Source organism: Canis lupus, chromosome 3 (genome assembly GCF_011100685.1).
Source record: "Canis lupus familiaris isolate Mischka breed German Shepherd chromosome 3, alternate assembly UU_Cfam_GSD_1.0, whole genome shotgun sequence".
Classification (NCBI taxonomy): Eukaryota; Metazoa; Chordata; class Mammalia; order Carnivora; family Canidae; genus Canis; species Canis lupus.
In genome coordinates this window covers 39,432,035-39,447,025 of record NC_049224.1, presented here as the reverse complement: position 1 = coordinate 39,447,025, position 14,991 = coordinate 39,432,035, and the positions used below count along the sequence as shown (strand labels likewise).

Genomic DNA, 14,991 nt, shown 5'->3' with positions numbered 1-14,991 from the left:
GAGCTCTCTCTGAAGTGAGACTGTCCTGAATATGAATTCTAGTGCTGCCTCCTTTCCTTTAGAAATGGGCAAGTGATCTAACCCTATGCTAAAGCCTGGGTTTTTACAGACTTAAAATGGGACTAATGGCAGCTCTTCATGCTTAACCTGAAGTGAGCACCTCCCATAACTCTCCCCTATTCTGCCTTTGAAGAGAGCTAACTCTTCTGATTACTCTTGCCCTTAAAGAATGAATAGAGGAAATTAGATAATTTGGGGGGGGGGGAGGCAAAGGGAGAAGGAGAGAGAGAATCTTTTTTAAGATTTTTTTTATTTATTTGAGAGAGTGAAAAAGAGAGAGAATAGGCACAGTGGGAAGGGGAGAACTCGCATGCTCCCCACTGAACAGGGAGCCCAACGTGGGGCTTAGTCCCAGGACCCAGAGATCACAACCTGAGCTGAAGGCACAACTGAGCCACCCAGGCACCTCAGGAGACAGAGAATCTTAAGTAGGATCCATACTTAGTGCAGAGCCGGGCACAGGGCTCCATCCCACAACCCTGAGATTGTGACCTGAGCCAAATCAGGAGTCAGCTGCTTAACCAACTGAGCCCCACCAGGTGCCCCAAGATCAGAGATTAAATACTTCATAGTACTGTTTCTACCAACTGTGTCCATTGTTAGGAAAATGGCAAGGTGTAGGTAAATCATATTCCTGAACTCTGCCCCTGATTATTTTGTGAATGTTTGAATCTGCTGCACATAATAGATAATGGGTAAATTAATTATTAAAAAACAGTGATTTCAAGGATCTCTGAGTGGCTCAGCAGTTTAGTGCCTGCCTTCGTCCCAGGGTGTGATCTCGGAGTCCCGGGATTGAGTCTCACATCAGGTTCCCTGCATGGAGCCTGCTTCTCCCTCTGCCTGTGTCTCTGACACTAGCGTGTGCTTGCTCTCTCTCTCTCTCTCATGAATAAACAAATCAACTCTTTAAAAAAATAAAAAAACACAGTGATTTCAGATAGTTGACTTTTTTATGCCTCCCTAAATGGTAAAAGAAATCATTAAGTAATAATGTCCTTAACTTTTAATTTTTAAGGCTAAAATATGGACAATTCTGAAATGTGCTAATAGATAGCAAAATATTTAAATCAGATTAAACATGTTGTAAAATAGCTTCATACCTTGTAATTATTAGATTGTTGTGATGTAATTTGGTATTGTGTATGTCACCACATTACATTTATTTTAATACCTTTATTGCTTTTGTTGGTATAATTTGCATATAGGAAATTTGTCCTTAGTGTACAGTTCTGAGTTTGATAAATTGACATAGTCTTGTAACCACCAGCACAACCAAAATATCGAACTGTCCTATCACCTGAAATTTTCTCTTGTACCCATTTGTAGTCAACTTCGTTCCCTCACTCTAGCACTTGGAAGTCACTGATGTGTTTTATGTTCTCTACTTTACCTTTTTCATAGGGTCATATAAGTGAACTCATATAGTGTGTGTGTGTGTATTTATACAACCCCCCCCCCACATGCATGCACTATATGTGTATATATGTAGCCTTTTTAGATTGGCTTCTTTACTCTTAGCTATTTAAGATTTCTCTAGGATGTTGCTTGCATCAGTAGTTTATGTTGCTGTTATTTTTAGGTCCTTCTTATTGCTTGAGTACCATTCCATTGTATGAATGTAGAATAATTTGGGTTGTTTGCAGTTTTTGGTGATTATAAATAATTCTCTAGTGTATAGATTTTTGCATGAACTTAACTTTTCATTTCTCCTGGTTAAATACTTAGGAGTGGACTTGGTCTGGGTCTTAGGGTAAGTTAATGTTTAACTTTGTAAGAAACCGCCAAACTGTCCATACCATTTTGCATCTCCATTAATAGTGTATAAGACTCTTTTGCTTTGGTATCCTTATCAACACTGAAATTATCGGGGGGGAGGGTTCCTGCCCTAATTTTAGCCATTCTAATAGGTGTGTAGTCATTGTGATTTTGCTTTGCAATTCTTTGAAGGCTGATGATAATGTATACCTGTGTGCTTTTCATCCATGTATCTTCTTTGGTAAAATATATTTAAATCTTTTGCCCACTTTTAATTGTGTTGTTGGTTTTCTTTTTATTGAGGTTTGTTGTTGTTTTTTTTTTTTTTTAAGTTGTGGTAAAATACATATGAAATTACTATCTGTTCAAGTCCTTTGCCATTTTTTAAATTGGGTTGTTTTTAATTATTGAGTTTTAGGGATTCTTTATATGTTCTGAATATTGACCACTTAGCAGATATATGACTTGTAAATATTTTTTGTCATTTTGTGGATGGCCTTTTCATTCTGTTGATTGTGTCCTTTGGTGCACAATCATTGTTACTGTGTTTGAGAATTCTTTATATATTCAAGATACAGATTCTTTATCAGGTATTGCTTTACAAATATTTTCCCCTGCCTGGAGCTTGCTTTTTTCCTTCTCTTGAGAGTGTCTTTTGCGGAGAAGTGTCAAATTTTGATAAAGTCCACTTTGTTAGTTTTTCCTTTTATCAATCATGCTTTTGAGATGTCTTTGCCAAGCCCGAGGTCTCAGGTTTTTTTCTGGATGTTTTATTTGAGTTAAATTGTGTATATGTTATGAGTTGTGGGGACAGAAAAATTTTTTTTTTTAATATGGATGTCTACAAAATTTTGAGCAACCATTAGTAAAAGGATTATCCTTTCTTCATTAAATGTTTTCTACTTTGGTCAAAAATAGGTCTTTCCCTAGTCTGTTTTGTTGCTTTAAGTGTCCCTTCTGCCAGTTATTTCTGTCTTTGTTACTGCAGTTTTATTTTAAAAGAGAAATCAGGTAGTGTGAATCCTCCAGATTTCTTTTTTTTTTTTTAATTGTTTTGACCATTTTAGTTCTCTTGTGTTTCTACATAAATTTTAGAATAGGTTTATCAAATAAAATCTGAGGTTTTTATTGGGATTGCATCTACAGAGTAATTCAGGGAGAATTGACAGCAATATTGAATCAAACTTTGAATGTGATGTGTCTTCCTCTTCTTTTATTTTCTTAGTACTGTTTTGTAGTTTTATTTCTTCTTTTTGATCTATATACAGTTCATTTCTTTCTCGTGCCTTATTGCACCTGCTGTGTTGTTGAATAGGAATGGTGAGCAGACATCCTTTCCTTATTCCTATTTATTTATTTATGAGAGAGAGAGAGAATGAGAGAGAGAGAGAGAGAGAGAGAGAGAGCACGTATGCACGAGCAGAGCGGGAGAGAAAAGCAGGCTTCCCGAAGAGCAGGGAGCCCAGTGCAGGGCTTGATGCTAGACTCAGTCTCGGGACCCTGGCATCATGACCTGAGCCAAAGGCAGACACTTAACTGAGCCACCTAGGCACCCCAAAAGAAGACACTTAAATTAACTAGAGTTTGTTTCTCTTTTCTACTATTTTGCTTGCTTTTGTTAGGATTTTAAGCATAGGGCAGTGCTAAGTGCTTTTGCTAATTATCGTTATCTCATTAGCTTAGGTAAAGTTGGGAAAGATCTTGAATATTGAGAAAACAGTCCAATTTTCTGAATGTGCAAGAAGTGTCCTACCAACTCATGGTAGATGTAATAGGCAACTCTGAGTTTTCTATTTAGAAGATTAGTGTAAGTTTTGTTCTGTAGCTGGCTTCTTGTGCTTTAGTTTTCTTTTTTCATGGAAAGGTACCAGCTTAGGAAAATGTCATCAGAAGATACATAGAGATGAGTATATAATTCATAAATCTTTGGTTATTAAACATGTTAACTGTTGTGCTGGGAACATAGACCTGTGTTGCTTCTGGGCCTCATCAAAGAGACTGTGACAGAATAGAAGTTCTCAATGACCATCCCTCTAGGAATTGTTGTTGTTGTTGTTGTTGTTGTTGTTGTTTTTCAGGAATTGTTTTTTTTTTTTTTGAAGGTTTTTAAAAATAGCACTGTCAGTACAAGTTGAGAGACGTATGCCAAAGCATAATTCAGTTGACTTCATTCTCTGAGGCTGCAGAAAAGTACTTTCAAATATATCAGTCTTTTGGTGTTCCAAGTTGATCCAGAATAAAATTTAGACTATTAAGAGCATTATCAGAAAAATTTGCTGTGACAAGCGGATGATAAACATTTTACATCTTGCAGATCATAAATTTGTCACAACTACTCAACTCTGCAGTTGTATTGCAGAAGCTACCACAGACAATAGGTAGACAGATAGGTATGACTGTGTTCCACTAAAACTTTACTTATTTGGCTTGAAGGCCATAGTTTGCTGACCGCGAATCTAGAGCAGTGGCTCCCTGGGCTTATTGTAAAGAGAAATCAAGTAAGTCATCCCCCAACTAACAGAGATTCTGATTCATTTGGTTTGGAATGGGGCCCCTAATATGGGATTTTAAAATGTTCTAGTTTGAAATAGAGGGCCATGGCCTCTGGCATCACGTTTTTAAGAAACATTGACAGAAGAATGGAGAAAGTCATTCTCCTTGGGGTGAGCTGGTGGGCTTTTGGCAGTAGTAAAAAGTAAAGGTGATAATTTGAGGCTATATTCTTTTGGCAGAACCTTGGAGTATTGCCAAATAAAAGCCAAATCATAGTCTTTGACATCTGGTAGTCAGTGATAAAAAAGGATAGAAGTAGCTTCTTTTAAAAGAAGAAAATTCCTGTAGATTAAAACTAACATTTTTCTCCTGTTTATTGTCAAGAATAATATGGTATGCTTTTGAATTGCCTCATTCTTCTATTTGCATTCTCAGAGGAAGCTTTCTTCACTTGAGAATACTAGAAGCCATTGAAATCCTATTATTCCTCAAGGCTAAGTAATTTTTTGGTGCTCCACGGTATGATAAGCACTATTGTAGTCCTTGGAATTAGAGAATAAAAACAGCCAGAACTCTTTTCTTCATGGATTCTGGTCTCCCTATTGGTCCTCAGTGACAGATGAATATATTCCTCAGGTTGTTGTCTACCCCACCTTCTACTGCATTATAATTTTCCTAAGGATAGGAAATCTTAATTTTATATCCCCTTGATGTTTAGTACTTGGTTATGCCCAATAAAATATAATTATGTAGAAGGCCAGTCTATTCAGCAAGGTCACTCTTAGGAGGTCTGTCATAGCAGCATTGTCCAATACCAGTACAATACAAAAGCAAACCACATATGTAATGTAAAATTTTTTAGTCTTTACATTAAAAAATATATAATACAGGTGAAGCTAATTTTATAATCTTATTTAACTTAATATGTTTAAAATACCGTTCTCTGTATGTACTCAATATTCAAAAATTGATATATTTTTTCATACTGAGTCTTACAAAACCAATGTACCTTTTATAATTTCAGCATATTTCAGTTAATACTAGCCACATTTTAAGTGCTCAGTCATCATGTGTCTAATGGCTATCATATTGGCAGGTGCAGGTCTGTAGCTTGAGATGATAGTTCAGAAGGTCCTATGTTCCATCCTTCTTGCCACTGTGACACAATCCCACTTTCTTTAGTTTCAGATATGCTTTCTTAGAAAGTGAATATACATTTTTATAATCCTTTGAGAAATGAAGTAAATTCTCAGGAATTTAAAAGAATGAGTTGGTCATATTTTTTTTATTTTCTGAAAAAGCATTGTAAAAAAGATTAAATGAGTATATACTACACAATTAAAGGGTGAAAGTTGAATGCAAGGAACCTAGTTAGGAGATAGTCTGAGGGTGAACAGTCAAATGTTTCAGCTAGGGAGGTGATGGAATAAGAAGTAAACTTGGAAGAAGGTGCCAAGACAATAAAGTAGGGGAAGGTAGTCTTTGTAAGTAATGTTGCTGGAACATCACCCAGCAAAAGAGTGAATTTGGATTTCTACTTCACATCAGGTGCAAAATTAACTTAAAATGGAGCATAGACTTAAATGTTTAAGGGTTAAAACTATAAAATTCTTAGAAGAAAATTCTTGAAGTAAATCTTTGTGACCTTGACTTAGGCAGTGGTTTCTTAGATATGATGTTAACACAAACAACAAAAGAGAAAGAAAACAGATAAATTGGACCACATCATAGTGAAAAGCTTGTATTCCAAAGGACACCCTAAAGAAAGTGAAAGGATAACCCACAGAATGGAAGAAAATATTTGCAAATATATATCTGATAAGGGACTTCTATCCAGAATATTTAAAACCTCTTATTAACAACAATAAAAAGGCAAATAATTCAATTGAAAATGGACAAAGGATTTGAGTTGACATTTCTCTAAAGAAGATACAGAAATATCCAATTAATTCATGAAAAGATGCTTAATATCATTAGCCATCAGGGAAATACATGTTAAAAGTCACAGTGAGATACCCTAGCAACCCACTAGAATGGCTGTTATCACTGGCAGACTGTAACAAGTGTTAGCAAGGATGTGGATATTGGCTGGTAGAAATGTAAAATGGGGTAGCCATGATGGGAAACAAGGAGTTCCTCAAAAGTTAAGTATAGACTTACCATGTGACCCAACAATTCCACTGCTAGGTATACACCTAACAGAAATGGAAAAAAATTTTCACACAATAACTTTTACATGAGTGTTCATAGCAGCATTACTCATAATAGGAAGTAGAAATAAGCTCTAATTGTCCACCACCTGATGAATAATGAATAGGCAAAATATGGAGTATATCCATAGAAGAGAATATTATTTAGTAATAAAAAGAAATGTACTACAATATGGATAAATGTTTAAAACATTTCACTAACATTTACTAACATTTGAAGCCAGTCAGAGGACCATATGTTGTATGATTCCATGTATATGAAATAGTTAGAACAGGTGAATAGACAGAAAGTAGACTAGTGGTCACTTAGGGTTGGGGGTCATTAAGAGATGATGGCTGAAGAGCAAGGGATTTCTTTTTAGGGTGATGAAAATACTACTAAATTGTTTATGGTGATGGTTGTACATCTGTGAATGTACAAAAACATTTAATTGTACAGTTTAAAGAGTGAATTTTATGATATGTGAATTATATCTCATTCAACCTGTTCCAAGAAGGGGAGGGGGAACCCCCTACATATCTGTTGAGTAGTACCAAACTGGTATAAGATATAATGTAAGCATTTACACTGAAGTAAGCATGTAAGCTAAGGTAGGCTTGTTTTAGATGGTTGGAAACCATTGTTTATCTTGATAGAGTGCACTATGAATGTTTTGAACTATTTAATGTTCTGTGAAGTAAATGTTAATAACCACACAGAATGAGTGTCAGGTCTATCTACTCAAATACTGCAAAAGAGCTATAACTTGAACCCAGGTCGTTGGACTCTGCATATAATGCTTTTTCCATTTGTATGTCAAATTAATTTTAAATTTAAAAAATGTTTATGGAATATAATTTCTGAAATTCAGAACTTATATAATTATATTACATAAACTTCCTTCACATGCAATAAACAAAATTGGTAAGTTTGGTAAGGAAGGAGCCAAAGTTTGGGTCTTGTCCCCCCCCCCCCCCCCCCCCATTGTAGAACATAGGTAGTGAGGTCAGTTTTGTGGAGAAAGTGACAGTTTTGGAGAATAGCAATTGGTGGTGTCCTATAAGAAGCTGGGAAAAAGAAAATAGAATAGGAATTAGAAATGCAAGCTACAAATTAGCAATCAGAACTGTAAGTAAGGCAGAGTGTAAGAATAAGTGGGGACACATATACAATTTGAATAGCCAGCAGACTGTTTAAGGATACAGAGATAAAAAGGAACCAGTCTGACATTCAAGATAATTTGAATAATGTTCTGGGAAACTACCAAGATAATGTAGAAAAATTGTAGGGGTCTTGTGACTTCTGATCTAGTTTGGGTTTACCACTAATTTTGAATAGGCAAGTGTATCAGAGTTAATAAAATCCTAATATTGTTTATTCAAGTCAGGGAACTCAAGTCCACAGAGGTCCAACATAAGTCATAATTTGAAAGTGGTAGAGGCACACATAGGATCCTAGGCCTCTGCTTTCATTTGTAAAAAGGAAGTTGAATCAGATGATTGCTGAGGATCCATTTGGTTTTAAAATTCAGTGATCCCAGGGTCCATTGCAAAAACAAACAGCTGGAATAAGTACCATAGGATGTTGAGTGTTGATAGGAGGAATTAAATGAAGAGGAAAATTATGATTGGTGAAAAAAGTTAGGATTAAGGTGGCTGATTTGTAAAAATGTTGCATATGGAAAACCAGGATTAAAAATAGAAGGCAATCAGGAGAAAAAATAGAAGGCAACTAGGGAAAATCTGTAAGTAGAGAATTGAGCATCTTTGAAAGAATAGAGAAGAATGTTTGGAAAAGAGGTTATCCAGATATTTCTGCAACTGAATCAACTTTTAGGAATGACTTTTTTCCTTTTTTTTTTTTTTTTTTTAAGGAATCAGAAATGCTTTAACACATGGAGTGGGCAAACACAGGAATGGGCAAACTTTTCTATAAAGGATCAGATAGTAAATTGGTTCAGCTTTATGGGACATAGATAGGGTCTCCTTATCTATGTTGCAATTACTCAAGGCAATTGAGTAATTCATTTTCAATTGAATTATTTGCCTTTTTATTGTTAATAAGAGGTTTTAAACATTTTTTAAATTTAAAATTAATTTGTCATAATGGTATGTAAAGGAATGGCCGTGGCTAGTGTCCAGTAAAACTGGACAAATAACTGGACAGATCTCAGGCCATAAATTCTGTTTCCCTACCAGGCAAAGACATAAACATTTAAGTTCTTGCTGCTCGTGGCTATTCATGGTCTCAAAAGGATAAAATATGGTGAAAGTAAGATTCTTTGATGCTCTTCCACTCAAAAGCTATAACCACATATGTGTGTGCACATACAAATAAATGAGACCATATTATACTGCTTTAAATCACCTCCTCCACCATCATAAATTTTTTTTTAAAAACCCATTATCTTGGACATTTTCTCATGTATATATATAAAAGTCAACTGTCTTTTGGAACACTTACCAATGTTTAATTTACATTTCTTTAGAAAGTACCTCAGGAAGGCAACCATGTTAGTCTTTTTAGTAAGTCTAGTACTGATCATACCAGTTGTCTAGAATAGTAATAATTCTGCCACTATCAATTTTAATTGCTGGAAACAATACTAAAAATTTTTATGCATGCTATACTGCTCCTCTCCCCATTAAAAAAAATTTTTATTTATGTATTCATGAGACACAGAGAGAGAAAGGCAGAGACACAGGCAGAGGGAGAAGCAAGGCTCCACACAGGGAGCCTGATGTGGGACTCCATCCCTGGGTCCCCAGGATCATGCCGTGGGCTGAAGGTGGTGCTAAACCGCTGAGCCTCCTCTCCACATTTTGAAGCATGGTTTTTTTACTCTATCTAAATCATATTGGTATCATATAATTTGATCCTTTCACTCTTTAACCTAATTTAATCTTAGTATTATAAGTAAGTACATATTTAGTGTTTATCACCAGTCCTGTGTTTCTTGTCATTTTGATTGTCAGAAAGTCATTCTCCATTAGACTCTTTAAGAAGAGATCATGAAAATAATATTCTCTGGTTTTGCATGTTTATTGGCTTATCTTTGCCTTTTATACTTGAAGGTCTCTTCTACTGGATATAAAATCCTTGGCTTACTGTTTTGAGTATTTTAACTATTTTATTTTTTGCATAACATGTTGCTATCCCAAGTGTGATGGTAATCTAAGTTTCTTTGTAAGTTTTGAGATCTTTTTACCTAGATACCAAAGAACCTTTTTCCTTAAATCTAGTCATTTTATTGGAGCCAATTTTGGTGTTGGTGTCTCTGAATTGATACTCTCAGATAACTCATATCTATAGTGATATGTATCCTTTGGGTGTGTAGTTTCAATTAAAAAATAATAAAGTTTTGTTTTCATTTTTGGTTTTTTTTACAGTTTTTACTGTTCTTTCCCCTTGTTTTAGTTTTTTAGAGACTCTTGCTATATATATGTTGTATCTCTATTTCCTGTCTCCCAATATTTGTAATTTTTCTCTGACATCTTTTAAAAAAAAACCCTAGGTATCATTTCTTCGTTTTTAAAAAGATTTCTCCTTTCACTTTCTTTTATAGTATTATTTATTAGTCTTATGATCCTGTCAAAAATGACCTTTTAAAATTTATGATTAGCTCTTGAACTCTGTCAACTCATTTTTGAGTTTTTCTAATTCTTATTTATGTTCTTTCATGTCTTACATATTTTCTTATGCCTTCTAGTTTGTTTTGTAATAATAGTTTTGATCCTTTTTTTTTCTTTGAGCACTCATTCTGGCATGCTTCCATTTTCTATAGGAATATTATTTTGCTACTCACTATATTTATAGTAATTTTGTAAGGGATTTTATCCTGTTATTTTCTTTGCTCATTTTATGTAAAATTAGTGAGTTTTTTAGAAATTGGCTTCATTTTCCTGTGTGTGTGTGTGTGTGTGTATGTACACGTACATGCGTGTATGTCTGCCAAAAAACATAACTGCTGCGTTCGGACATTTGCTTTTTGCACACTTTTATCTGGACCTTCTCTTTTGTCTCTGTTGTTCCTGTCCCACCAAATTTTGATTTCCACTGCCAACAATTTCTCCATATTGTGTGGCCCTATCCTAGAAAGGCCTTGAAAGATCAGTGTTGAGAATTCCTATGGGTTACTCTGCTCCAGCTGGTTAAGGCTCTACTGCCAGGCTCCTTGCTCTCACCCACTATTGGAAGCAGGCGAAATGCCCCCCAATTTCAGCTGCTGCTCTCAAATTGACCTGCCATTCTTTCCAGTGAATACCTATCGGTTACTTGGGGGTTCCTCAGATCTTGGACGCTGTATGTATGGCTTTTCTTCCATAGAAGTGTTGGGGACACCCAAGTCTCATAGTTGCTCCTCCCTGACTGCTTGTGTTTTGTACTGTGAGGGGATACATTGGTTACTGGGATTTGTTTTAAAGTCCATGGGTGTTTTGTTTATTGTGTAGTTGCCCTGCTTGTTTTTACTTGAGAATTTTGGAAGGTTCAAAATCTGTGGTACTACCATGGGCGTTAATTTTTCCAGAAATCTGAGCTTCTAGTGCTCAAGTTAGTGCTTGTTTAAAAAAAAAAAACAAACAAACAAACAAAAAAACAACTTTCTATAAATGGGAACTTAACTATTGTTAACAAACCACTCTGTGTTAGGCTCTTGCAGAGTTATACTTAGCTGGAATATGTATGAGTATGTGCATTCCTCCTTGATTGGGACACCTGGGTGGCTCAATGGTTGAGCATCCACCTTTGGCTCAAGGTGTGATCCCAGAGCCGCGGGGAGCCTGCTTCTCCCTCTGCCTATGTCTGCCTCTCTCTCTCTCTCTCTGTATGTCTTGTGAATTAAAAAAAAAAAAAAAAAAAAGTTGGGCCTTGATACCCGGGTTACTTACAGTGCCATGTGTTAGGGAGCAGAAGTGTGTACCTCTTCTACAGTGGAAAAGTAGAGTGGTTTTATGAATGAGATGACATTAAACTTGGATTTTGAAGAATGAGCTGAAGCTTGCAAGACTGATGAGGTTCTAAAGAATGTAGAGAGGAGATGCAAAAGCATAGCATTTGCTAATGCTTGGCATGCTTAAGCAGGGATCCGTATCAGCGTGTTTAGAGCAAATACTAGAGTGCTGGGAAGCAAGTTGTCTTTGTATTTCACGATGCTTCATTCTAAGAAATTTGGACCTATGGGCAGTGGAACGACAGGATCAGGTAATCAGGTTTGTTTTAGAATGATAACCTTTCAAACATTGGAGGGAGGGTAAATTGTAACCTGGTGGAGGTAAGAAATCTATTGAGAAGGCCAAATACGATAATGGTGAAGGTAGAAGGAAAGGGAAGTGTAGAATAGTTGAAACCTTTGAAATTTTTTATTGCCACCCAGTTCACAAACCATTTAAGGCTGAGGTGGTCAGCACCTGCTGCTCATTAGAATCACTTTTTAAAAAGTGCCTACTATCTATCTCCCCTCTCCCAGTTTTATTTAATTGGTATGAGGTGGGGGTTATACATCAGCAAGCACGTTTGAAACTTCCCAAGTGATTCTCATCCCCAGCTTGATTTGGGGGAATCACAGACTTCTGGGTAGTCATTAAATGAACTGTAGCAAGCACTGATCCAGGATTTACATGCCTTATTAAGTGCCAGAGCTGCATAGAAGCAGTGGTCCAAGCCAGATTTTCGACCCTGACTCACTGTAGCCAAAAACTACACTTAGATTTTTTCACAAGTAAATCTTGAGGAAAATATCTTATCTCTTTCTTATTGAAAGTTCCTGACATTTTCAGCATTTCTTTATATTTTTGTGTTATTTTAAAATTTTTAAATAAAAGAATTACCAAGCAAGATGCAAATGAACAACATAAAAGTATATAGAATAAAAGATTAGTCTGCGTCTCCTCCAACGAAGGAAGGAAAAAAGCAAAAGAATAATCCCCCCTCTTAACACCACTCACCCCCCCCCCCCATAGGTATTCCTTGGGCATTAGATTTTTCCCAGTATTTGCAATCAACAAACAGTCTTCAAGGAATAGCTGTGTATGTATTTTCATATTGTTGGAGATGTATATGTATCTTCAGGGAACATTCTTAGAATCTGGTTTGCTCTGTCAAAAGATTATTTTTTTGTGGGCAGCGGTTTAGCGCCGCCTTCAGCCCAGGGCGTGATCCTGGAGACCCGGGATGGAGTCCCATGTCGGGCTCCCTGCGTGGAACTTTCTTCTTCTGCCTGTGTGTCTGCCTCTCTCTGTGTCTCTCATGAGTAAATAAATAAAATCTTTAAAAAAAAAAAAAAAAGATTAGTTTTTTTGTGATTTTTTTCAAGTATTAAGAAATTCCTGAAGAATATTATAGAGTTTACATATCCATCAGCATTGTGTTTCTCTACAGCCTTCTCAACAAAATAGTTGTCATACTTTGTTTTACCATTCACTGCATGGTGTTAGTTTGTAGTTCTCATTACTTGAGTTTTAACATCTTAATATATTTTTTGCAAATGATGTATTTCATTGTTTTTTGTTATTATTGTTTTTGTGCTTTCTTCCCTCTCTTACCTATTTTTTAGTAGCTTCTAATATCAGTGTTTTCAAAAGATGGTCTGAGGACCCTAAAAGGTCTCTGAAATCCTTTTAGGCTCTAGGGAAAATTATTTTTATAACGGTATGAAAATCTTGTCTTTCTCACTATATTGATATTTGCAATAAAGATCCAGAAGCAGCAGTGGATAAAATTGGCCACCACAGCCCAAATCAAGGCAGTGGCACCAAACCTTACTAATAGTGCCACACACTCAAGAGTTTAAAGAACAATTCTGTGTTTGTTTCAGAATGATTTGAAGCAGTAAAATGATTAGTTTTAGTTTTATGGCATCTCAGCTTTTGAGTATAGTTTTATTTATTTATTTATATTTTTTTAAATTTTTATTTATTTATGATAGTCACAGAGAGAGAGAGAGGCAGAGACACAGGCAGAGGGAGAAGCAGGCTCCATGCACCGGGAGCCTGATGTGGGATTCGATCCCGGGACTCCAGGATCGCGCCCTGGGCCAAAGGCAGGCGCCAGACCGCTGCGCCACCCAGGGATCCCTGAGTATAGTTTTAAAATTATGCACTGAAATGGGAAATATGCATAAGGTACTTAATACTGAAGTAGTTGTGTGATTGTTTGAATTGGAAACAATTTGTGTGTATGTCTGTGTATACAACATACTTTTACTTGAAGGAATGTATGATTATCCAGACTTGAATATTTGACAGACATTTTTCTCGAATGAGTACCTGATGCTTCAGAAAACAATTCTGATGTATTTCATTATTTGCCAATAAAGAAAATTGAATTTAAAACAAAAACTAAACCCTTGGACAGCTTTTACCTACTACCATGAGCCAGTAGCTTTTCAGTACTTAGCAGATTTTGATGAGATTGGTGATATTAATATATTATTTTTATCTTATTTTATTTTTATTTCATTTCATTTATTTGAAAGAGAGTACTCAAGCATGAGCAGGGATAGGGGCAGAGGGACAAGCAGACACTGTGCCGAGCTTAGAGCCTGATGGGGGGTTCAGTTCCAGGACCCTGAGATCATGACCTGAGCCAAAGTTAGACATTTGACTGAGCCACCTAAGCACCCCAATATACAATTAAAAAATATATATACAGTGAAATGTGTCACCATTGGAACGATTTGCCTAAGTATTTTTCGAATGATTAAGGCATGCTGTTATAAAACCATGATAGACAGAATATCCATTGAAAGTGCAAAGCTGGCCAATGGATATTTATGTAACAATACCAAAGTCCATTGATACATCTTAGATTATACATTGCAACTGTTAAGAAACTCACACCAAGTTTTGGTGTAAATGAAATTTGGATATCCATAATCACCTAAAAGGGCTACTAAAATAACTTCCCTTTTTTAACTGCATATGTGTGTGAAGCTGGATTTTCTTCATGTACTTTAATAAAAAGCAGCTATTTTAAGAGATTGAACATACCTTCTTGAACTTTATTTACTAGTGACTATTGAATTTTGTCAAATGCCTTTTTAAGGTCTGTGGATAGAATCATAGAATTTTTTTCCTTTAGATTTAATAATAGGATACCAGTGAATTTCCTTGCATTCCTGTAATAAATCCCTTTATCATGAGTATTTGCAGGAAGTTGCCCTCTGCTCCTTTTTTTGCTTTAATACTTTTTGTATAGAGATATTTAAATCATTTTGGGCTTTAATATTTGGAGTGGAACTCTGTCTTTATGGACAGTCACTATCATTTAGATGTCAATAATATAATTGTTTTATAAAAACTTTACAAACTTTCCTTCATTTTTAGCATCTGGAGCAATTTATGGAGCTTTGAGGCTACCTGGGCAATGATGATTTGGTAGAATTCTCCTATGAAATCATCTGTGGCTGGTGCTTTTTTTGTGGGATGTTTTTCTCTATTTCATGTCCAGAAATTGCTTTGTTTAAATTGTGTTTTTAATTTCTGATAGAGT

The 14,991-nt window shown here is 35.7% G+C and overlaps 1 protein-coding gene across 1 annotated transcript in view; it reads left to right on the top strand.

Moving 5' to 3' along the window:
* Window positions 1-14,991, top strand: part of TJP1 (tight junction protein 1) — a 110,262-nt gene that overhangs the window by 27,140 nt on the left and 68,131 nt on the right.